General features: G+C 33.6%; 1 protein-coding gene across 15 annotated transcripts in view; it reads right to left on the bottom strand.

Moving 5' to 3' along the window:
* Positions 1–25,756, bottom strand: part of LOC145678866 (uncharacterized) — a 459,736-nt gene that overhangs the window by 219,076 nt on the left and 214,904 nt on the right. The window contains exon 1 of one of the 15 annotated variants that reach the window (XR_014130451.1): positions 19,152–19,896. The exons of 13 other annotated variants lie outside the window; for them this stretch is intronic. The gene's annotated coding sequence lies outside the window, so the exon portion shown is untranslated. One more of the 15 variants, XR_014130454.1, reaches the window with a different exon arrangement.

Genomic DNA, 25,756 nt, shown 5'->3' with positions numbered 1-25,756 from the left:
AAAGGGAACATGAGGTTGTACTGGTGTGTTGTCATCATGTATGTCACGTCTGTATAAGGAAAGGCATCGATGAGCCTTGTAAAACGTGCGGTGACAATATTGGAAATCGTTCGTTTTCTTTTAAGACAATGACGGATTTTATTAACCACGTGTTAGTAGAACGTCCTGTCTTTCAGAAAATCCTGGTAATCGCGCATAACGCATCCAGATACGATGGTCTTTTCTGTCTTAGAACTCTAATAGATGACCAGCATATTGTACCTAGTGTTCTTATTCAGGGTCAAAAGATTTTTAATATTAACATAGGTAACCGTATCTTTTTTCGCGACTTTTTCCTCTATATTGGTGCTAAATTAGCCAAATTACCGAAAACGTTAGGCCTTAGTCAAAATTTAAAGAAGGGAGATTTCCCATATTTGTTTAATACTGAAGAAAATCAAAATTATGTCGGTCCCTACCCTCCGCTTAAGTACTATGACCCTGAGGGACGAAGCACAGAAGAAAGAAAACAATTGGAAGCCTGGCACCAAGAACGTGCGGAAAGTGGCGAGGAGTTTAACCTGCAGAAGGATATGTTGGCTTATTGTAAAAATGATGTTAGAATTCTAACAGAAGCGGTCATCAAGTTTAGCGATATTATTGAAGAGAAAACGGAGGGTTTGCAATGTTTCATAACATCATCAACCATTGCAAGTCTTGCAATGCGTACATATCGTACCTTGCACTTACCGGAAAATACTATTCCTATCATTCCCGCGTTGGGATTTCATCATAAGACCAAGTATAGTACAAAAGCTATGCAATGGCTTATGTATATGGAAGACCAATTAGGGATAGAAATCCAGCATGCTAGGAGAGGTGGGGAAAAGTATATTGGTAGGTACAAGGTCGATGGATGGCACGAAGGACTCAACGCTGCCTTCGAGTATTACGGATGTTTTTTCCATGCCTGTCGCCATTGCTTCCCCTTTAACCGTGACGCGGTTTTGCACGATGCACAAGACTCGTACAATACGATGGAAAAACGCTATGAGCAAACCATGCGCCGTCGTAAGTACCTGAAAAGTATAGGTGTAAACCTATATGAAATATGGGAATGTTCTTGGGATAATAAGATAAAGACGGACAAGGAAGTGCAAAAGTTTGTTCAAGAACGTTGTACTAATCTACCTGATTTTCTTATTCCTAAGAACTGTTACAACGGTGGTCGCACGGAGGTCTTTCGTTCTTACGTCAATTGTACGAGTGATGAGCGTATATCTTATGCCGATGTAACTAGCCTTTACCCATGGGTAATGGCGCGTAAACCTATGCCGGTTAAATCACCTAAGATTCACACGGGACCGGACTTTCCAGATGTGGAAAGTATTCACGGTGTAGTCAAATGCACAATTGTCCCTGCAAAGGACCTCTATTTTCCGATCTTACCATACGTTGCGGGAGGTCGATTACTTTTCGGCCTTTGCCGCACATGTATGGAAGAAGAAAACACTAATGAATGTACTCATAGTGATGCTGAGTGTGCTCTCACAGGAACATTTTGTACTCCAGAGTTACACCTTGCTCTTAAAAAAGGTTACAAAATAATCGATATACATGAGATATGGGAATTTGAACTCTTAGATCCTGAAGAGGGGAATTCAGGTGGGCTGTTCGGGACCTATGTGAATTCCTTCCTTCAGATGAAGCAGGAAGCCTCTGGTTTTCCTGCTTACTGTACCACTGAAGAAGACAAACATAAATATATCGAAGAATATTATGCCCATGAAGGCATACGGTTAAATTATGATAATATTAGGACGAACCCTGGATTGAGGCAATGTGCGAAACTATACCTCAATTCATTGTATGGAAAGTGGGGGCAACGCACAGATATGTCACAGAGTATAATTGTTAGTGATGAGGTCACATTTCTTAGGTATTTAACTACGGCAAGGTATGAAATTCAAAGTGTGGTACCAATTGATGATGACCATCTCATTGTCACATACAGAGACATTGAAAACGAAAACGTTCCGTTAGCGTTTTCTAATGTGATACTAGCCGCATTTATTACTTCGTGGGCTAGACTTAGACTTTACGAACTACTGACGACTGTAGGACCTGACAGAGCAATCTACTGTGACACTGACAGTATCATGTATCTACAGAAAAAAGATGAGGAACCCTTGTTACCGCTCGGAAACTATTTGGGTGATCTTACAAATGAAATTCCTGAAGGTTGGGAGTTTACAACCTTTATAGGTCTTGGCTGTAAAAATTACGCCATGCGGCTAACAAATGCCCAAGGGGATGTTCGCGATATATTCAAAATTAGGGGGATAACACTAAACGATAGAACCTCTCAAAAAATTAACTTTGAGAGTTTCTATAAATTAGTGTCTGGACAATTAGAGTCCACAGTAATAGAAAACCCAAACAGTATCGTTCGTAGACCGGGGTTCCGTATCTTTAGCTGTAGAGAGACAAAGACACACCGTGAGGTCAACAAAAAACGAAAACGTATTGACGAACCTGACGTAACTGACGATGAACCAGTACAAAAACGTGCAAGTGTACCTTACGGTTATAGACCCACGAATGAATGAATGAATGAATGTGAGTTGTATGAATGTCTCTTTTTTTTAAAAAAAACCGGTTCGTATACTCGTTCTTAAAAATATTTAATTTATTCCTAATTTATTTTAATTTATTCATAATTTATTTTAATTTCATATACCAGTGATTTTTTTTTTCATTTCAAGCTTTAATTTTATATCCCAGTGATTTTTTCATTTCAAGCTTTAATTTTATATCCCAGTGATTTTTTATCCGTTTCATTAGTATGTATACTCCGAACAATCAACGATTGTAAAAATATTAAAATTCACATGTTCGAAAATATGTTAATGTATGAGTGTGAGTGTGTGTGTATATAAAGCAAAGTCTCTATTGTATGCATTCATTTGATTACAAGATGTTAAAGTTTCAACATCCCTCTACTATTTTAATTGCTGGTCCTTCAAGGGCTGGTAAAACTTGTTTTGTAAATCGTTTACTTAATGAATGTGATCAAATGTTTAGTATAAAATTTAATGATATTGTTTGGTGTTATGGCGCAGTAATACCAAAATTAGATGCAAATGCAAAAATACGTTTTGTAGAGGGGATACCTGACATGAATAATTTTGAAATTAAAGAAAATTCATTATTAATACTTGATGATTTAATGTCGGAAACTAATGGTGATGTTGCTAATTTATTTACAAAGTATGCACATCATAAAAAGTTAACTGTAATATTTATTATCCAAAATTTATTTCCAAAAGGAAAACATGCACGTGATATTAGTTTAAATGCACATTATATTATAGTATTTAAAAATCCACGTGATAAATTACAAATACAATATTTAGCAAGGCAAATTATGCCTCGGTATAGTAAAGAAGTCGTGAGTGTGTTCGAAGAAGTAACACGGGAGCCTCACACTTATTTATTATTTGATCTGACACAAAAAACAAACGATGCATTGCGAATACGTACAAATATTTTTCCGAATGAAATCATGCATGTGTACGCTAACGTAAAAGACATGCATACAGAAATTTTTGTTTAGTCGGCATCAAGATGTTGAAGGTGAAACAACACTACAGCACGCTCCGTGCTCTGTGCAAATGCAAAAATGCAAAACGAAAACAAATTTTACAAAATGCTTCAGGGGATTTAATAAGAACAATATCTCAAGTAGCTAAAAACACAATAAAAGGAAACATTCCTTTAAATTCTCGTCAGAAGCAACGTTTACGTAGACATAAAAAGATCTTACGTGCTCTATCTCAGCAGCGTACTGCATTGAATAAAAAGAAGAAGTTGTTATTACAAAAAGGTGGTGCGCTTTTACCGTTAATCTTGGGACCACTTCTTGCAGCAGTAGGAAGTAGTATTTTCAGTCGTTAAATATGTCAGAATTACGTAAAATGATTTTAGTTCCTGAAAATGCTGTACATGAAATTCAATCAAATCTTAAATCCATAGATTCACATCAGTCACGTTTAGATGAAGAAATGAATAATATCTTAAAACGCCGTGATCTTAGTGTACAACAAAAGTGGAAATTATATCAACAAGCTTTGCATCGTTATTTACAGTATACATCTTCTTCTTCACATAAACCTATTACTTTACCTATCATTCAAGAAGAAGAAGAAGAAGAAAAATTATCATCAAGTTCCAAACAAGATAGCAATACTTCTATTTTACCATTTGTATCAGACATTTTACAATCAGTACCGAAAACACTTCGTAGGAAAACAGATCTATTATTAAAACAGTTGACAAGTTCTGATAAAATTCAGTGGGATAAGTCTGGCATTGTACGTATTCAAGGAAAAACAATACTAGGTTCAAATATTATAGATTTAGTAAATGATGTTGTTCGTACAAGAAAATATTCAAGAAATCCTTTAGGTATTCATGAATTTAAAAATTTATTAGAAGATCTTAATGTTCCTAAAGAATTTATTGGTACACCTATTAGCACACCAGCATCAAAAGTAAATAGTAGTAGTAGTAGTAGTAGACAACGTATTCGTAAAGTAAGAAAATCTACTAGTCCTGCAATAGTTGCTAATTTATTTAAACAGTGGAAAGAATATAGTATGTAAAAATGACAAAATTATCAAAAATATATTATGATTATTCAAATCCTGATTCTTTATCAAGTATACAAACATTACAACGCAAAACAAAGTTATCTAAAAAGAAAATTAAAAATTGGTTAGCTTCTCAAGATGCTTATACATTACATGCACCAGCTCGTAAAGTTTTTGAACGTAAAAAGTATTATGTTAGTGCACTAAATGAAACATTACAAATGGATTTAGCAGATATGCAAAATATTGCAAAGTATAATAATAATTATAAATATATATTATGTTGTATTGATATTTTTTCACGTTATGCATATTGTGTTCCGTTAAAAACAAAGAAAGGTCCGGAAATGGTAAAAGCAATAACAAAAATTTTTAAAAATTTCAAGTTACCCGTGTTTAACGTACAAACAGATTTAGGCGGTGAATTTTATAATCGTCATGTAAAACAATTGTTTAAAAAATATGAAATTAATCATTATAGTGTTCATTCCGAAATTAAATGCGCGTTAGCAGAACGTTTTATACGTACATTAAAAGAAAGATTGTATCGTTATTTTACTGCAAAGAATACTTATCGTTATATTAATGTATTAGATCAAATTGTAAAAAATTATAATCATTCATACCATTCAAGTATTAAAATGGCACCTGCACAAGTAAATGATTCCAATGTGAATCAAGTGTGGGAAACATTATACGGAAATAAAAATAATAATAAAAAGAATATAACATGTAAATTTAATGAGGGTGATTATGTACGTGTTAGTAAGTATAAACATGTATTAGAAAAAGGTTATTTACCTAAATGGTCACAAGAAATATTTATTGTTGACAAATGTATTAAGTCAGATCCTGTCACTTACAAATTAAAAGATTGGAACGGTGAAGAAATTAAAGGAATATTTTATGCACAAGAATTACAAAAAGTAATTATAAATTCAAAGAAAACATATCTCATTGAAAAAGTATTAAAACGTAAAAAAGGGTGGATGTATGTAAAATGGTTAGGATATCCATCAAGTATGAATTCGTGGATTAGATCAGATTCTATTCAGTCTGCAAAATGAATTCAAACTTTACACACGACTTTTACGTTACTCTTCCTTCAAATGCAAGTAGCAATCTTTTTGAGAATAATACTACATCATCATTTCGAGTTAAATTGGCACAGCCTATTGATTTAAGTGATGGGGAATGGGGTGTTGCATTAACACAAATTAATATTCCGTGGAGTTTTTACAATGTTGGTGAAAATGAAGAAATTATAATTACTAGTGTTATCGATGATAAAGTTGAACGCTACCATGTTCCAATAACACCGGGATATTATTCATCAATTGAATCAATTCTACAATTAATTCCTGAAAATGTTCGTATGTTACACTATTTACAAAATAAAAATCAAGTTGTTATTAAACATTCTTTAAAATTAGAAGATCAATGTATGATTGGTGTTACACCGGGTTTACAACAGATTTTTGGATTTATTAATGAAAATACGCTTGATGTTAAAAATGTTATATACACAAAAGTTAAAAATGTTGATTTAATATTAGCACGTGGAAAATTTCCATGTGATTTAGATTATAATATTCCCAATACAATTAATGTTTGCATTGATATTGTAAAACAACAACAAAATATAGGTCCATTAGTTCGAAAACTTAGTGTATATAATGTACAACACGGTCATGTAAAATCTTTTGTATTTCACACACCACATTATGTTAAAGTTGAAAAGAAATATTTTGATACAATAGAAGTAAACTTAAAAGATGAACACGGGTTAAAATTACCATTTCGTTTTGGAACTTCAAACCTAACACTTCACTTTAAACGAAAATGATTTCTGAAAGTATTGATGATAGTTTTTACATTACATTAGTTTCAAATGCTAGTGCTGATGTATATCCTACAAATAGTCCAACACATTTTATTAATCAATTAAAAAATAATATTCGTTTATCAGAATCCGATTGGTATGTAGGATTAAGTGAAGTACATATTCCATTAACATGTTATAATGTTACCGCGGGTGAAAACGTTATATGGTACAAATTTAAAAATGCAGAACCTATGAAAAGTAAAATTCTTGTTGGATATTATCCATCCATTCATCATTTACTAGAAGAATTAAACGCAATATCGAGTTTTATAAAATTTAGTTTTTCAAATGTTGTACATGTTGAATGTGATGAACATGTAGAATCAGTTACATTGTCGCCTACATTAGCTTTACAATTAGGTTTTTCTGAAAAATCAGATCTTGTAAAAGAATCTCATGGATTCAAACAACCATACATAGATATCGGATATCCACATCAAATTTTTATTTATACAGATATTATACAATATCAATTTTTAGGTGATACAAAAGCACCATTATTACGTATAGCAACAATCTCTGATATTAAATATGGAAAAGTTCAAACAATTACATTTGAAGATATTCATTATATGCCACTTGCAAAATTTTGTTTTAATACAATTGAAATACTATTAAAAGATCATGCAGGGCGAAATTTGCCATTTCGTTCTGGGACACTGACCGTAACACTACATTTTAAACGCTCTCCGGCATCTTCTAAATAATAATAATAATAATAAAAATGAGAGCAAGACGTGTTACTTATCATCGTGGGCGCGGAATACCATATTTTTCAGGACCTGTATATCAAAGGGGACATGGTATAGGTAGTTTCTTTAAAGGATTATTTCGTTTTGCTTTACCATTTCCTAAACAAGGTGCAAAAACTGTAGGACGTCAAGCATTACAAACCGGTATGCAAGTTGCGGGTGATGTATTAGAAAATCGACCATTTAAAGAATCGGTTCGTGCACGTGTAAAAGAAGCTGGTAATAGTTTAAAGACAAAAGCAATTAATAAAGTTGGGCAGTTGCTAACTGGTAACGGCAAGAGACGGTCACGCAAGAGGAAAGCTCCTGCAATTGTAAAGTTTGGACCACCAACAAAACGTAAACATATACAGGACATCTTTTCATAATGGCGTTCCTAAATTCAAATAGTTTTGAATGTTGTACCAATGAATTTGATTTCTTTTCTATACCAATGACACAGACAGCTATTGAAGCAACTACAAATGCTGAATATCGTCCTATTTCCACATTAACCTCAGAAGGACCTATTGAATTTGTTATTCCGGGAGAAACAGGTGAATTTATTCATCCTGCATATCTTTATCTTTATGTACGTTGTAAAATTACTAAAGCTGATGGTACAACTTTAGCTAACGATGATGTTGTCGCACCCGTAAATAATTTCTTACATTCTTTATTTAGTCAAATTGATATTTCGTTAAATGATAAATTAATTAGTTCTTCATCAGGATCTTATCCTTATCGTGCATACATTGAAACATTATTAAATTATTCTCATGATGCTTCTCAAACACATTTAGCATGTGCCATGTGGCATAAAGATACTGCAAAAAATTTTAATAAATTAGATAATACAAATGCTGGTTTCCAAAAACGTGCTAATATGGTGAAAAATAGTAAATCTTTTGAAATGTATGGACGTCTTCATACTGATATTGTAAGTTTAGATCGTATGCTTCCTAACAAAGTAAGTTTGCGTGTAAAACTACATCGTAGTAAAGATAATTTTTGCTTAATGTCTGCTGAAAATACAAGTTATAAAGTTGCACTTGAGGAAATTATTCTTCATGTACGTCGTATTGATGTAGCTGCAGATTTAGCTATGCAATTAAATACACGAATGGGTTCGGAAACAGCCAAGTTACCTCTGACGAGAGTGGAAACAAGATCTTATACTATACCTGCACAAGTAAAGTCTTACAGTCTTGATAATCTTTTCCTGGGTAATGTTCCTAAAGGCCTGATTATTGGTTTCATCTCCAACACAGCCTTCAATGGGAAATCACATCTTAATCCCTTTGAATTTCGAAACTTTAACGTTAACAAACTGCAATTACAAGTCGGTTCAAAATCATTCCCTCCCAACCCCCTCACACCTGATTTTAATAATAATTTATACCTTCTAAGTTACTATACTTTGATTTCAGGTACTGGTATATATTATCAAAATTATTCACATACTGTTACTCTTGATGAGTATCCAAACGGATATGCTCTGTATGCATTTATTCTATCTCCAACAGGAACTTTAGATGATAACACGTGGGATGTAGTACGCGATTCCCCTGTAAATTTAAAAGTATCATTTTCAGAAACTTTAACTGAACCTGTTACATGCATTGTGTACGCACAATTCGATTCTTTAGCACAAATAGACAAAGACATAAATATTTATACTGATAACACCTTCTAATTTATTTAGTTGAGTACAATGCGGGTTGTTGTTCACTTCTCGGCGTATCATGATAACGAAGATGAGTTTATTATAAAAGAGCTAGCCATTGTAAATCCTGACGTTCCCTTTTTTCAAAATTGGGTTTTTAAACCACCATTTCCTTTAAATAACTTATCTGAGCCAATCATAAGCACAAACAAATATCTAGGTGAAAATGTGTATGGCATTACCTGGCACGAAGGGGATGTAGAATATTCACATCTTAAGGAAATTCTTCAAACATATTGTTCAAATACTACAACCATATACACATACGGAATAAATAGAAAGTGTTTTCTTCAAGAAATTCTTCAAAGAGAAGTTACAAATTTGGAAGAAATAAACTGTCCAAAGTATACTGCATTAAGTTTTCACGTTCATCGGTGTGCACATAATAAGCATCGTTTCGGACAATATAGATGTACTGTTCATGAAGCATTACTGTATAGTGAATATGTGAAAGTGTATGATTATGTGTTACATGTGAATAACAGTGATAATTACATACCTACTACAATTAAAAATAATCTTTATCATGTATAGTGATGAATTATTAAAAGTGTTACTAACTGATAAAGTGACTGGTGCAAGTGTTACTGGAATTTACCCTATTGACAAACTTCCTGTAACGGTAAAACCTCCTGCAGCACTTGTAATTAATCTTGATACATCTGATTCTGCTGGTTCCCACTGGGTTGCAGTGTACATCAATAAGAAAAAACATGGATACTACTTTGATAGTCTTGCTATGGACATTCCCAAGGAAATAAAAAACTTTTTGTCGAAAAATACTAAAATGTACTTTACAAATATTCAACAATATCAACATGATAATTCTGTGTTATGTGGTTATTTTGTCTTATATTTTCTGCATCATATTATTCGCACTCAATCATTTGAAAAGTGTTTAAAATTGTTTAACAAGAAAATTTTGAAAAAGAATGATGCTATTGTTTATAAACATGTAAACAAATTTTTAAAAAGAAAACACAAATAATTTTTTTTTATTTTTTTTTATTATTTTTTTTTAATTTACATTTTTAATTTACAATAAATTTTTAAACTTACACCCATGCATTTTATTTACAATTCCTCATTACAATCTTGATAATGCATTAGTTAATGCTGTTGATCTTTCATATTTCCACCAATAATTCAACTGTTGTGCATTACGATATGCACATCCTGATTTCTTTACAATACTTGTGTGAAAAGAACAATATTCATTAAATGTATTTCCACATAATTCATTTAATGAAGGACAATGTTTTGTTTCTAAATCAATGACATTATCTAATGCAAATATTCTTTTAATCCAAAGAGATTTCTCTAAACCTTTACAATAAAAGGTTGAATTCTTTGCGCATAATTGATATACAAGGTTTCGTATGCATGATACAGTATACCCAGTTTTGCTATTCCATTTCAATCCATGCAAATTTAATGTTAACCAGTCAATTTGTTTTTGACATCCTAGTGATAATAAATTATATTCAACTGATGATTTTACCAAGCAATGGAAATTTACTGTATCATCGCATGCAGTTAAACAAAACTCACGAATAATAAATTCGTTATCAGACATTTTAAAACCTTGAATATCAATAATATACTGATTTACACATGTTGAAATTTCATTTGAATGAATGAAAAATAAAAAACGGAATTATCTGTCCAACAAATTCTGTATTTTGTAAAAGATCACAAGTTTTATGCATAAAGCATCGAAATGAGATTTCACTATGTTCTTGTTCAAACACTTCAAAGAGTTCACTAAGAGTTTTGTCAAGAGATAAATACTTCACTGCAAATGATCCAGTATTATGAAAATGTCTACATTCATGAGGAAGATGTAACTTGCATTCCACGCATTCCAATGGATTATTGTTGTGTAAGTATACTTTTATAGTTTTTAATACACAGTTCACATTAATGTTTTCACCATTACATAACACACATAAAACACTAGCACTATTTGAATACATTTTTTCAATCTGAAATATTCGCTTTCCGTTTGTCTTTTCTTATGAAGATCTCTAGTAATTCCGGTAAATAGTCTGTATCACTTAATAAATCCACATAGGCGTCATAAAATTTTTCTCTTGTTAATAGTCCGATAATATGCGTGTTTGCGTACAAATAAAACACATCATCTTCAACACTAGGACTTGCTATAATACTCCAAGCGCGGGTTTCCAATAATTCTGGACGCGTCGTCATACAATCATGATCAAAATCATGATTAGATCCTGTCGTACAACCCTCACATATTAGTGTTTCATTAAAATTCCATTTTTCAATAGCCTTCTTTATACAATCGCGATCCACTTTTTCACTATTACAACAACAATCTAAAGCCCAAAATCGTGATGTTCTTGATAATACAATTGGAGATGCTGACGGTGTTGGTGAAACTGTTAGCGCTGGTAAATCTATTGCATCAAAATCAAATTCTTCATCTGACGATGATTCGTATATTTCTGTTTCAGCATCAGATATTGCTTCAATATTGCTATTGCAAAGATCCTTCTTCTCATACGACTGCATGATGTATCTTTATATATTTTGTCTCTTATAACCTGTATTTAAAGTATTTTCATAACCGCAAGGTAATCACGTGTTCGGCATTCCCAACATTAAAGTTATTTTTATTAGTTTGCCCCCAATTTGTGATGTTTATCTCCCACGTCCGCAATCTTCCTTTTGTTCACCTACCGCGGCGCCAAAGTTATTTCTATCAGTCTGGCGGTATTCTGTAATGTTTACCAAACGTGTCAACGGTCTTCCTTTGTATTTGAATTCAAGTTTTAGCAAGGCTCTGCAAGCACACATCACCACTCTTACCCAACCGGGTTTTCCAAAAAAGCGCGGGAAAAGTTCAGTTCATGTCTTAAGTTCATCAGCAACAGACGTACGGAAACCACGCTCTGTATATGCACCATCATAGTGTATCATACCGTACACAAAGTTTTGCCACGCTCACCGAGTATATTTACACAGTGTTCGAGTAATAATTACAAAAAAAAATAAAAAATACGATCCAACAAATTAAAAAAGTCACGCATGAATAAATATTTCCCTCCCATCATACAGTATTCAGCTCCAATGATAAGGGTCCCGGGTTCGATTCCAGTGCGTATCACACATTATAAGTGTTCTCACCTTCTTATTTTTAACAATCACCATCTCCTTTAGCCTAACAGGTGGAACTCAAATATTTCATTTTCTTTTTTATTCTATCACATATTGTTCGTGTAATATATTCAATATTAATTTAATCACTACTACGAAAGTACGTGATACAAAATGACGTATCAACAGATTTAATTCAAATTTCCATTATTATTATTATTTTTAAAAATACCCAGTATAAAGTCTCTAAAAAGAGGACACGACCTTTTACATGTCAGCACAACTAAAAACAGAAATATAACAACTTTCCAAATCCATGTCATCAACCCATAATGACCTACCAAACCGTTTGACAACATCCATTAAAGAAACATGTTAGAACATCATTATTACGTAAAGTACCGCTAACATTCCAGCTTTCGGGTGTAGAAGTTCGTCAATCACTACTGTTCACTATTAAAAAATGATTCCTTATTCGAACAATTGTTCACTATTCAAAAAAAAAAGATTCCTTATTCAAACAATTTCTCACTATTCAAAAAAGTGATTCCTTATTCAAACAACTGCTCAGTATTAAAAAAGTTATTCCTTATTTCAAACAATTGGTCACTATTAAAAAAATAATTCCTCATTCAAACAATTGCTCACTATTCAAAAAAATGATTCTTTATTCAAAATAATTCCTCACTATTAAAAAAATGATTCCTTATTCAGACAACTGTTCACTATTCAAAAAAAATGATCCCTTATTCAAACAATTGTTCAATATTTGAATGATTGCTCATTATTTGTATAACTACTTACTATTTGAATAATTGAAACTGTTCATTCTGATGTAACTTCAAGAAAGGAGATGTAACTTTGTTTAACAGAGTTGATGAAACTTGAAGAAAGAAGATATAACTTTTTATCTATAGAATTGAATAATTTAAAGGAAGAAGATATAACTCTTTATTTTATAGCCTTCAATATATTGTCATTATTGGATCAATTTTTCATTATTAAAACAAAAACTCAGTTAAAACAATTGATTTGATCAATGATTCATTATACAAACAACTATTTATAGTTCGAGGAACTTCCATTATTCGAGCTATTACTCATTATTCAAACTAACATTAATTCCTTACTTCAACAATTCTTGAATATTCAAAGCATTAGTATATTATTTGCACAATTACTTATTATTCGAAATTTTTTCATCATTTCAGCAAATTATTCATTACCTAAGGAATTATTCATTATTCCATCCTTCCCCATTATTACAATAATTACTAATCTTTTAACTATTCATTATTCGAGAAATCTCTATTATTGGACGAATTATTTCATTATTTGAATAATTAATAATTCTGCAAGGAACTTTCATCATTCAAATGTTCAAAACAAACGCGAAATATTGAGAAGAGCGAAAATTTCTTACAATAATTTAAAATAAACATAATGTTGTTAAAAATAACAGAGCAATTCTTACAAAAATTAAACTTTATGACAAGGGATCCAACTGCCAATCTTGATTTTATTGTTATTATATATTTACAGTATATCTTTCAGTTATAATCTTTTGTTCAAAGAACCAATCTTTTATGTTGAAATATGACAATATGTGACCAGAATATCTTGCTTGACGGATATGTAGTTTCAAGCGAGGTTGACTCATTCGTTAAATGACAGTTAAATGAAGCTTTAATTTCCGATTCTGTAAACGGTATATCATGAAATTGTCTGTTTTCTTTTTTTTTTTAATTTTTAATCTTCTTTTATTAATCAGTTTGAACCTTGTAATTTGAACCTTCTTACAAGTGCCTTAACCTGCTCTAATATTCATTCCATATTATAAATTTTCTGGTCTTAAAATTATTATATAATGGTTTGGACATAGTGTTGTATTTCTGCCTATAAGCTGTTCATAGCACTTAAAATAAAGTTATTATTATTATTATTATTATTATTATTATTATTATTATTATTATTATTATTATTATTTAAAACTTGAAGAATTATTAAATTGTTTGCACAATTACTTACAATTAAAGATTTTTCATTATTTGAGCAATTATTCATTATCCGAGAAATTGGTCAATATTTGGTCATTTCCAATTATTCAAAACAAATTATTATTCGAACTATAATTCATTGTTTATTCATTATTCCAACAATTATTCATTATGCACAAATACTTATTATTTGAAAATTTTCGATACTTAAAATATTACTCATTATTCAAAAGTTGTTGATTATTTAAAGAATTACCTAGCTATTGCACTTTAGCAAATCTGTAAATGAGAGTCCGCATATTACTTTTAGAAGTGCAAAATATTTTCAATGCAGGTAGGGATTGAATGTTTAAAACTCCTTTTTAATATTTAACACCTAGGAGTTACAAATTGTAATTATGTCAAACTTATATTCACTAGATCAAGGAAGCCTAAAAAACTACAATGCTCATAGTGATATTTCGAATTTATATCGATTTATAGATCATAATCCATTCCAGGCGGGTAGCCAGGCCAAAAATGTAGGGGGGGCGGTAGAAGTTAGGGGGGCCCGACCCAACCATATTATAGTTCACCATATTATAGTTCATTTGCAAGCCTACTGTGAAAATTTTAGGGGGGCAGTGGAAATTTAGGAGGGCCCGGCCCACCCTAGCCCCCACCGTGGTACGGGCCTGATCCATTCCATACATTGGACTAAAGGTGAGTACTTTCAATAATGTACTCTTTCAACATTCACTCCGTCCACTTGCAAAAAAGTGTATTCAATACCTAATTCTAAAGAAATGACAAGGGTTATTAAATTCGATTGTGCACGCAAATTTTTCACAGAATGATGTTAGTTTACGGAATGATGTTAGCTTAAGGTTGGTTTAAAGGGATAAGTTTTGCCGATAGATGTCACTACAATCTTCGTATCTCTCATGTATTTTTTACCTTTCACGAAAATTCACGATTTCTCTTACAAATTTCAAACTACAGACTTCAAATTTTTAGAGAATGAACTTCATAACCTATTGAAGGCCAAATCCGTGCCGATTTTTTTATTTAGAATTTTCCTCATTGTTGAAACAGTATATTGTAAAAGATTTGGATATCCAATTTCAACAATTAAGCCATTTCAACAATGAAGAAAATTCTAAATAAAAAATCGGCACGGATTGTTGCCTTCGATAGGTTATGAAGTTCCTACTCTAAAAATGTGAAGTCTGTAGTTTGAAATTTGTAAGAGAAATCGTGAATCTTCGTGAAAGGTAAAAAATACATGAGAGAGATACGAAGACTGTAGTGACATCTATCGGCAAAACTTGTCCCTTTAAACCAATCTTAATGGTAGTAAGTTCTTTATTTACATTAATTTATTCTTACTTTCTTTATATCGTGTCAACTGAAATTGAAAACTTGGGTAGAGGGCTTTTCGTCTTCTCCTGCTGGAATTATAATGGCCGCAATCAATACTATGTATAAATATATTCTTCCGCGTAACTTACGTAAAAGGTGTCTTTAGCTTCAAACAAAGCTGAAGTTTAAGCATAACTTCTATGATCATTTTGTTGCCCTAAATCTAATTACTTCAGTTTCGAAACAGCTATTTCTAACAGTATTAAATTTTCAGTAAAACACTTTTTATTATATAACATTACTCTAATAACTCCTAATAACCGTACTAACAATTCGTTTTAAGTAGAAAACCCAGTGTGTCCACCTGTTTGACGTTTTTCTTTCCTATCGAGTGATTGATTGTCCTCCATTTTATAGAACTTCTCATTTGTCCTTCAAACTACAGTAATTATTATTATTATTATTATTATTATTATTATTATTATTATTATTATTATTATTATTATTATTATTATTATTATTATTATTTCTTTTTTTTTTTTGTTACAATGGAAAAAAGACGGCAGAGCTGTTGTTTCTTCTTTAAAATTGAAGTTTTCAAATTGAAATAATAATATTAGAAAATGTTAGTTAATGTTTGAGCATAGAATAGTTTGTTAAACTTTTAATACAAAGAATAGTTAAATATTAATGGTTAATATTTAAAACAAAGAAAATCGACAACAGATGGTTGCAATAACTTAAGTTCAAGCGTTGGATCTTGAAACTTTGCCCAAAGATAAATTGAATCAACAATCAGAGGGTAATCCATCATTCAAATTCAATAGATAAAAATTGAAACTTTTTCCAAAGATAAATTGAATCAATAACAAGGATAATTTGTCATTGAAATTCAAAAGATAGAAATTGAAATTTTGCCCGAAAGATAAATTGAATCAATAATCAGAGTACAAACTATCATTCAATTCAAGGAATAGAAATTCAAACTTTGCACAAAGACAAATTGAATTAATAATCAGAAGATAATCCGTCATCCAAATTCAAGATATGGAATTGACACTTTGCCTAAAGGAAAAATTGTACCAAAAATACAATAATAATAATCGTCGCCCTGGGTGATGTAATAACGCATATAGTTTTTTTTTTCTTTTTTACTTAATGCTACTTTGAGGTAATCTATCATCATCGTATTTATCACTTCAGAAAGTATCGCACCTCAAAGCTCAATAGTAATAGAACGGTACTTCAATAGTTTCGATGTATCTGAAAATATGCCGTTACTTAAATCGATATAGCGACGTCTATTCTTAAGATGATCTAGATGCATCAATATGTCAACCAGCCAACGGTATGTCATTACAGCCATTCGCGTGAGAAACCTGGGTTTGATTCCTCGCGGGAGCTCATGTTGTTCTGATCCCACGTTAAACTGTAGATCCACGTCTCATATGGCCTCGCTGCTGAACGGGATACTAGACTCAAAATCAAATCAAATACAGTATGTACTAAAATTTTTAAAAGAAATAGGTGTTGAAACTGCTCAAAGGCAAATTAAATGAAGAACCAACTGAACAAGATGACGTGCTTAGGAATAAATTATGATGCGTCGTCTCCGAAAAAATAAATAAAAAAAAACTTTTATGGCAATAATAATTTATATTTTTTATATTATTTTACTGGAACATATTATTGATTTATTTGTGTATTTAAGTGTAAAAAATGCATTATTAAATAAGAAATTATTTGTGTTCTACAATGACAAATATATTTCTAACAGCAATGTGATTTCTGACAACGTGATCTTTCAACACTCAGGGATGAAAGTAATACACTGCAAAAATATTAGTAGTTCTCACTGAGCATAATCAGAGATATGGTCCGTCCCTGAAATCATCACTGCCTAAGAGTGACACACATATTGCTAACAATGATGAACAAATACTTGTAATTTAATTTTCAAAATAAATATCTCCATAGGTATTTTGATATTATTGGCACATTATTTGCAACAACGAAAGAAGCTTCCATACTGCACGGTCTTCAGTTAATCCTTTTAGATTCTGGCTTTTTTATATCTCAAAATAAAGTAAAAGATACTAAGGGGTGTACTAAATATGTGTACAAAATTTCAAATTTCTATATTGAATAGTAAGGGCGGAAAAAAATTAATAAATGTGCTAAGAATATTCCCATACCCCAGATTCCTGCATACACAGAATCTCAAGTAAAAATTCTCTGAGACATCCCCATTAGGATCATGGTTGGTACCTCATTCTCTTCAGAATAGATCAGTCTTTCAAATTGTGTCACTCACATGTATCCATCGTATATCTGACACGGGAAAATCGAGAAGAAAAGGATTTGTTGCTAAAAAAATATCCCTTGTTTTAATTTTTTGCCCCTCTGGATCCCCCTTGTGTTAGCGCAGAGATCTGAAACAAATCTGAAAAATACTAAGGGGTGCACTGAATGTGTGTACAAAATTTCAGACTTCTAGGTGCACAAGTAAGCCCGCCAAAAAACAATAAAAATAGACTTTTTTTTATATTTGACGTAATCACCCTCTATGTCTCGACACAGAAAGGCGTAAAAACCATACTTAACGTGTTCTACAATGCCTCCAGGCTTGAAGAAAAAATAAAAGACGAAGTAAAAAGCCTGATTAGTAACCTACTTTTTTAAAAATAGAATAATGAAGATACCACCGTATCGTAAAAGAATGTATAATATAATTTAAAAGGGTTAACGTTTTTCCCTTCATACGATTTTTTTGATACTGCTCATTAACTCTAGCCTCCTTCGTCCCCTCCATCTCTTTCCTGCCATCACACCCTGCGGCACGTTTCTCATGAGACAGTTTCTTCTCAGCCAATGTCCCAGTTTCTCTTTCTCTTTTTATTTACATCTAAAATTATTCTTTCATCTTCCTATATCTAACTCTTTCTCATTTGTTTTCTCTTTGACCTAGCTAATTCTCTCCATCCTTTTCGACACCCACATTTGAAGGCTAAGATTTTTTTCCCACCACTTTTGTCCACGTTTCTGCCCCTATGAGTCTTTTCTCAGCTCTTTATTCATGGATCCACAAAATAGACTTTTCTTCCTCCAAAATGCTTTATTTGCCATTCCTATCCTTGAATTTTACTTCATTTTACACTTCGTTATAAATGAGGTAATAAATTGCATATAAAAATTACTAATTTTCTACTGACTATTGCTTGTGTTATTTGTATCATTCATTACGGATTTTACCCAAGGTTTACGGATTTTGTCACTGTCATAGAAAAATACATTGCACGGATATCAGAAGGGTGCTGCCATCTGTTGATGGTGATTAAAACTCATGTGGATTTATCTTAGTAGTTCAATTCCTTAACGAAATACAGGTATCATGCTAATAAAATAAACAAACAGAAAAAGTTTCCATACCAAAAGTCCATGTTCATATCACGAGAAAGCACGTCATCTTTGTAACTAAAATATCCAAATCACTTATCCCATGGTAGTTAGTGTCTAAACACTTCACTTGCAAAAATCAAATCCACTTGAGAATTTAACGTGATTTTCGGTAAAAAATTCACACAGTGCGCAAAGGCGAAAGTACACAAAAGTACTGCACACAACACAAGAAGACAGTGAATTTATCGTGATTTCCAGTACAAATTCACAAAACGCATAAACGCAAAAGCACATAACACAAGAAAAGAGAGAATTTACCTTGATTTCCAATACAAATTAACACAATGTACATAGACAGTACACATATGTATTTCACACAACACAAGAAGAGAATTCGCGTGTTGTGATTTCCGATGCAAATTCACACAATATAGAAAATTATAATTACACAAGTGTATTGTACACTACACAAGAAGAGAGTGCATTTATCGTGATTTTCGGTACAAATTCACACAATTTACAAAGGCAAAAGTACACAAATGTATTGCACACAACTTAAGAAGAGAATTCATATATCGTAATTTCCAATGCAAATTCACACAGTGTACGAAGATATAAGTACACAAGCGTATTGCACACAACACAAGAAGGGAGTGAATTTATCTTGATTTCCGATACAAATTCACAAAATGTACAAATACGAAAGTACACAAATAAATTGCACACAATTCCAGAAGAGAATTCATATATATATATATCGTGATTTCCGGTACAAATTCACACAGGGTACAAAGGTGTAAGTACATTAGTATATTGTAAACAACTCGAGAAGAGGTATGTATAGTGATTTCCGGTACAAGTTCACACAGTGCACAAAGATATAAGTACACAAGTGTATTTGACACAACACAAGAAGAGAGAAGTCGGGAAGAAACTGATCACGGAAGAATCAGAAAAGAGAGTATCTTGTCCTTTTCTTAGTTATTGTAACACCTGGAAACGAAGGGACAACTCAGAAAAACAGCACATATTTCCACAAACACTACTGACACACAAAAGAACGATAAAGACCACGAGGAAAAGATTGAGGAAGACAGATAAATGTCGAAACTTTTTTTTATTTAAAGGAAAATCCGTTGAATGCGATAGTTTCAGCTGTCGTAAAAGTGGTCAATGCATTTTGGGTTTTATGTCTCGTCTTGTGACAGTGAATGGGCAAGGAATTGCTCCCAAAAATGTTGCCGACAAGCCTTTAAAAACTTTAACTTCCTTCTTTTTCCTTGGGTCTTCTTTTATAACTGTAAGTATCTCCTACGCTATGAAGAGTGAACTTTATGTCCGGAGCCTTCTATTATCTTTAGTCATTTCGTGGAGTTTTTGTGTCATCCTTCTGAAAATAAAATGGACGGACAGTCGAGTTACGACACTTCTAAAACTATTGAAGTCAGCTGTTTAAGATGGAACTCTTTCTTTCTTTAAAAAAAAAAATCGAGGACATAGTTTCGTTCCTAGTCCATAATAGCCCAGGATGAACGGCCTTAATTTGTCCAAAATGAAGTCTATGACACTGTTTATGTACTTCGTTATGATTTTTATAGTGCGTAATGTGAGGTAGAGCTTTAGTCAGTACATCTTTACCATGAAGTTGATGCGTAATAAATGTCAAATGTTCGCCGTGAAATGAGTGTTAAGTGATTGGCAAAATTGAATACGATTTTTAAAATCCTGGTATTGCGGCATAGTTTACTACTGTTGTTTCTATTAAGAGGCCTAATCAATGCGAAATTAAAATGCTGCTAATTGTACAAAATTATGTGATATCTTCAAATAGATAAAAGTTAATCAAAATGTGGAACAAGAGCTTGCTAGACAATATTATTTTGCATGAAGTACCGTTATCACGAGTCAGCCAGTAGCCTTTCGTTTGCAGCCATTTATAAACGCGAAAATAAATGCCAATTTTCTAAATGGTTGGAAATCGAAAGCAGATTAGCGAGTCGTGATAACGGTATCTCATGTAAAATAATATTATCTAGCGCGCTCTTGTTCCACATTTCTATTATATTTTATCTATTTGAAGATGTCACATAATTACTATAAAATTATCGGTATTTTAATTTCGCCGTGATGGGTTCTCTTAAATCACCTATAATCTTAAGCGCCAATCCTGGGGAAGAGAAAAAGACTCGGGCCTCCACAAAGCTTGCTTGGATCCTCGTATTTGTATTAAAATTCTCAATCATTACTTGTAGATCATATCTGGCCATGTAGTTTGTTTCTCTTCTCCCAAAGTTATACGGGAATCAGTGCCACTGTCTGAAATCTCCATTGCCAACTAGAAATACCGTACTGGTCACAAGTTTTACATGTCTTGCAAAATAATTTATTATATAAAATTATTTACTGCTACAAGTAACTGTTTTGAAAGTTATGAAGTACATTGCGGCAGAACAAAACTACGGTAGGCCCTATTCAATGTCAGACGAATCTAGTCAAGATTGTTGTTAGTAGTGGCGTACGCTCCGGGTTTAAACTCCCTTTGTCAAGTTCTTAAGGATAAAAAAAAAACTGAATATATTGAGACATGAGTGGGGGACACGGTAGACTAGTGGTCAAGTGGTTAGAGCGTTGAACCCACTTCCGTGTGGTACCAGGTTGGATTCCTGGCCGATGCTTCCCAATTTTCGGCGTGGGTTCGTCGTGAGGCAAATTGAGGAATCACGTGAGTAAAAGTCGTCACGGCCACTAGATCTAGATAGCTCCCGATATTCCTGTTAGAGAGAGGGCAACGCAGCCTGCTTACCACGTGTTCGTCTCTAGGCTGGATGTAGTTCAGCCGATCGTTAACAGATGGCGTTGGAGCGGTTCAGGTCCACAAAAAAGGCTGTTAAGCTAAATGGTTTGGATTTATTTTTCTTTTGTTGAGATATGAATACAAACATTGCACGTGTCTTAAAGCGATATGGATTTCCATGCTTGTATCTCCATCCTGGGAAAATTTTACGTATGCTATTGGTTGTTATCCGTATTGCTAGGAACTTTATTATAATATTACCTTCTTCTCTTCTACATATGGATCTCTTTCACATAGTCTTCCCAACTAGAATGCAATTCAAACATAACAATCAATAAATCACACACTCAAAAGAAATATTGGTGTTACTTTGTGTGTTAGATACGAGATTAGCGTCTCTTGCTGAGCAGTGAGGCTATACGAGACGTCGACCTACAACATTGGCATCACATAATCCTTCACCGGATCTGCTCATAAGGGAGCTTAGTTATGGTACTGTGATGTCGACCGACTTGAGATTTACATTTATATTTTCGGAGTTATTATGTGTGGAAACAATGAAATATTCAATTCAGTGTCGTCCTTTAGGCTAAGCGAGATGGGTGATTAATTAAGGGAACGATTTTGAAAGAATTGGTGTAATGAGAATGTGGAAGGAAATTGGAAAAACCCGAGAAAACCTACAAACTCACATGATCTGAGATCGAATGAGGGACTCCTCACCCCAGAAGTGAGCACTCTACCACTGAGCCTGGACCGTGGTGGCTTAATGGAAGAGCGCTCACCTTTGGTGCATGGGGTCCCTGGTTCGATCCCAGCTCGTGCCAAGTAAACTTCGTGGTGGACACACTCCGTGTTCGTGGGTTTTCTCGGTTTTCTTCCATTTCCTATCGCCTGCTTCATTCCCCCATCATCACCGTCTCCTTTAGCCTAGCCGGCATCAGGGGCGGATCCAGGACGGACTTCTGGGGGAACGGTGGGTAGTAATACTGCTACTTACAGCTACTTTTAAGAGCTCCAAACTTTTTATGGATGGGTTTATTTATATATAAAATAAAAAAGTTTTCTCTTCTGGGGGGGGGGGGCGATTGCCCCCCCACTGGATCCGCCCCTGGCCGGCATAACCGTGGGACGTAAAACCTAAAGCTTTCTTTTCATTTTCTTCCACTGAGCCCCCGTGTCCCTTTATTACGTGTAGAGTTTCCTGAGAACATCTTTGATCTCTAGCTACCATCAGTAAAATTGATATCAGAGGCGGTAGCTTTGTCGTGAATCAGGTCTCTTGAAGGCGATATAGTGTGGTGGGGAATTCCTTATAGTGTGAGGGTTAATCTTACACCAGAAATCTGCACCGAATTCTAGTTCCAATCGTGGTTCAGAGCCTGTGTTGCGGTTAACACAGATCCGATATTGTGGTTAACACTGGCCCAGTGTTACCGGTGGGTTGATATTCCGTGTTAAGCGGTGTTCAAGAACTGGCAGAATAAAAAAAGAACGAGGAAATAGGAACAGTGTCACAGTGTTCTTGCAATGTATGCCCTGCAAGAGTAATAAATAATCCAGCTTATATGGTAAATATAAGTTGTTAAGGTACTAATACTGGTAATGATATTCTGCGTCAACAATGATTTGCCAAACGTACCACAGCCGCAGCAAAATCCTATGTATCAGATAGGATACATTTATTTTTAGAGTGCGTAGTACCATGAAGGAAATAATATATTATGACTGTCATTGAGAACTTGTATTAGCTTTTATTTTGAGCTATCAGCAGAGATTTACCTAGCATACTTGGCACTTTATACCAAGTAACGAAATACACATTATGCGGGCTTGTAATAATTTTGTGTTCGTATGAATGTTCTGACAAAATTTACATCAGCAGAAGCACAGTGCTGGCAACTGTTTTCGATGCTTTTACTCTTGTTGTATTTCAACCCATAAGACTATGTCAGGTGGTTGATTAAGCAGCTACCATTTTAACAATTTACTCCTGAATCCGTTTGAGTTGAAGTAGCACCAGGCACGTGTCAAAATTTAACACAAATAGGTTAAAAATGATGCATTGATTTGGATGAACACATCATGTATGCAACTGAGAACTCGTGACTTCAGCCAGCAAGCGAAGTATGCCCCTATTCTATTTCAAGTGTGCCACTTCTGGTGCTGCTGTCGATGTTTGTTTACCGGTATTTCCTTCGAAAGAGTGGGACAAGTTTTTGCGGCTGAGATCTTTGAATTGTTGGATGCGAAAGTGTTGCCACAATGAATTATTTCGCTGTGCTGTCTTATTAGTCATTCTTAGTAGTCTACGATCTTCACTCGTCAATACCAAATGACTGAATGACGAATTGGCAACACAGGTGAGGTCATTCACTTCTCTTCCCTAAGCAAAGGGAGGGTTTCCTCCTCCAGAGGGTGGCGGTGGAGCCGAAGTGTGTTTCTCATGTTTTCCGAGGGCACACCTGAAATAGACAGGATCTAACAATTTACTCAGTAATCTTCATAGCGTTTCTCGCTATATTTGGCAGTAAAACGTTCAAGTACGTTAATTTCTATCCTTTTGTCTATTCATAGAAAAAGTTTTCCGACGTGTTTCTTGAGTTACTAGTACAACGTCCAGGGGAGGCAAACAAGAGCTACACAATAGGACACGTTAAGATAATATTCCAGAGTTTATTGTATCGAGGTCTACCTTCTTTTTTGGTTGTTCTTTTCGCTCTAAACCACCTTTTTCTAGTTCGTAAACGTTTCTCGGATACGTTGCCGCAATGACTCTCTAGGTCTTGTGGATAGGTAGTTAAGAGAAGCCCCAAAATGGGCATTTTCTGTTGGCCGGGCCGTTCCAAAAGCTTTTGGTTTCTCTTTTTCTTCCTCTGCCTTGTTTCTCTTCCGCTTTCTTATGGGTTTCCCCGACTTTTTCTTTCATTTTACCCCCAAAAAAGAAAATGAAAGAAAACTTTTTTGGGAAGAAATGGTAAGGAAATACTATCAGTAGGAGAACCAAATGGTGTGGGAATTTTGAGGTGAACTTTTTTTTTTAAATTCTTTCTCCCCGTTTGCTGTTTCTAAAGTATATAAAAGAGAAAGGGGATAGTACCGGAAATGACGGAATAAAAATGGCGTCGTGGCAAAAGAAAGAAACAGAAAATGGATTTTGATCTTCCGTCTCGCGGTGGATTCTGAAATATTTATTGTTTTCTATTATGATTTCTGATAGCGACTATCGTCACAGGTAAATGTTCTGTGAAAGGAAGAAATGGCCCCCAATGTCAATAGTAACGATGGAAACTTTTTTTTAGTTTGTTCTACTTTTTTTTAAAAAAAATCCCCAACATAGAATGAAGTTTCCTCTTACAGGGAACTCAACACCAGAATGCTATATGTATGAAATTCTAAATTAAAAATTAATTATATCTTAAAAAATATTATAAAACGGTTATTCCGCCTGAGCCTTCGACACAATAGCTTAAAATCTTGCATGATTAAAAAGGAACTTTAAGGCAGTGGCGCCCGAAGAAAATTTTCTAGGGGGCATCTTCATGGTTGCTACATTACGCCTGGTATTTCTGGTATTTAATATACGTGGTTTGTTACATTACGTATACATTGTCGTAAACCAAAAGGGGGCTGGGCTCCCCCTGCCTCCCTCCGCGTGTCCATGCTTTAAGAGCCTTATCCAGACTAATTTTGATGTATGATTAGCACCATACTAAGGGTTTGACTAACGCATGATTATCAGCAGTGTATTCAGAATCTCTTATTAGCACGTAGTAGTTGACTAAGTAAATCACTAATTAATGTAGAGCAGAGGGTACCCTGGTTTAACCACAATAAACTTGCATTATGAGAATACAAAGCAATTAATTACCTGTCTGTCTGCCTTTCTTTCCTTTCACCTCATTAGGTGATGTAACTAAACCGAGCTCCACAACTAGCAGAACTGTTTCTTAAAATGAACAGTAAGAGATAAGTAGAAAATTTCCAGTTTTCTGAGGGACACACGACTGATCGATAAATTATCTTCCCTTATAATTTAGAACGTAATCCTTCTATTGTCACTGATATTAGGAAATAATTGATTTCTAATTATTCTCCCGTAAATACATCCCTCAGAAATGAATAAGTT

The sequence above is a fragment of the Thermobia domestica genome, chromosome 2 (genome assembly GCF_964235325.1).
Source record: "Thermobia domestica chromosome 2, izTheDome1.hap1.1, whole genome shotgun sequence".
In the NCBI taxonomy this organism is placed as follows: Eukaryota; Metazoa; Arthropoda; class Insecta; order Zygentoma; family Lepismatidae; genus Thermobia; species Thermobia domestica.
Note: the sequence above shows the minus strand (reverse complement) of the source record. Positions and strands in the feature narration are given on the sequence as shown.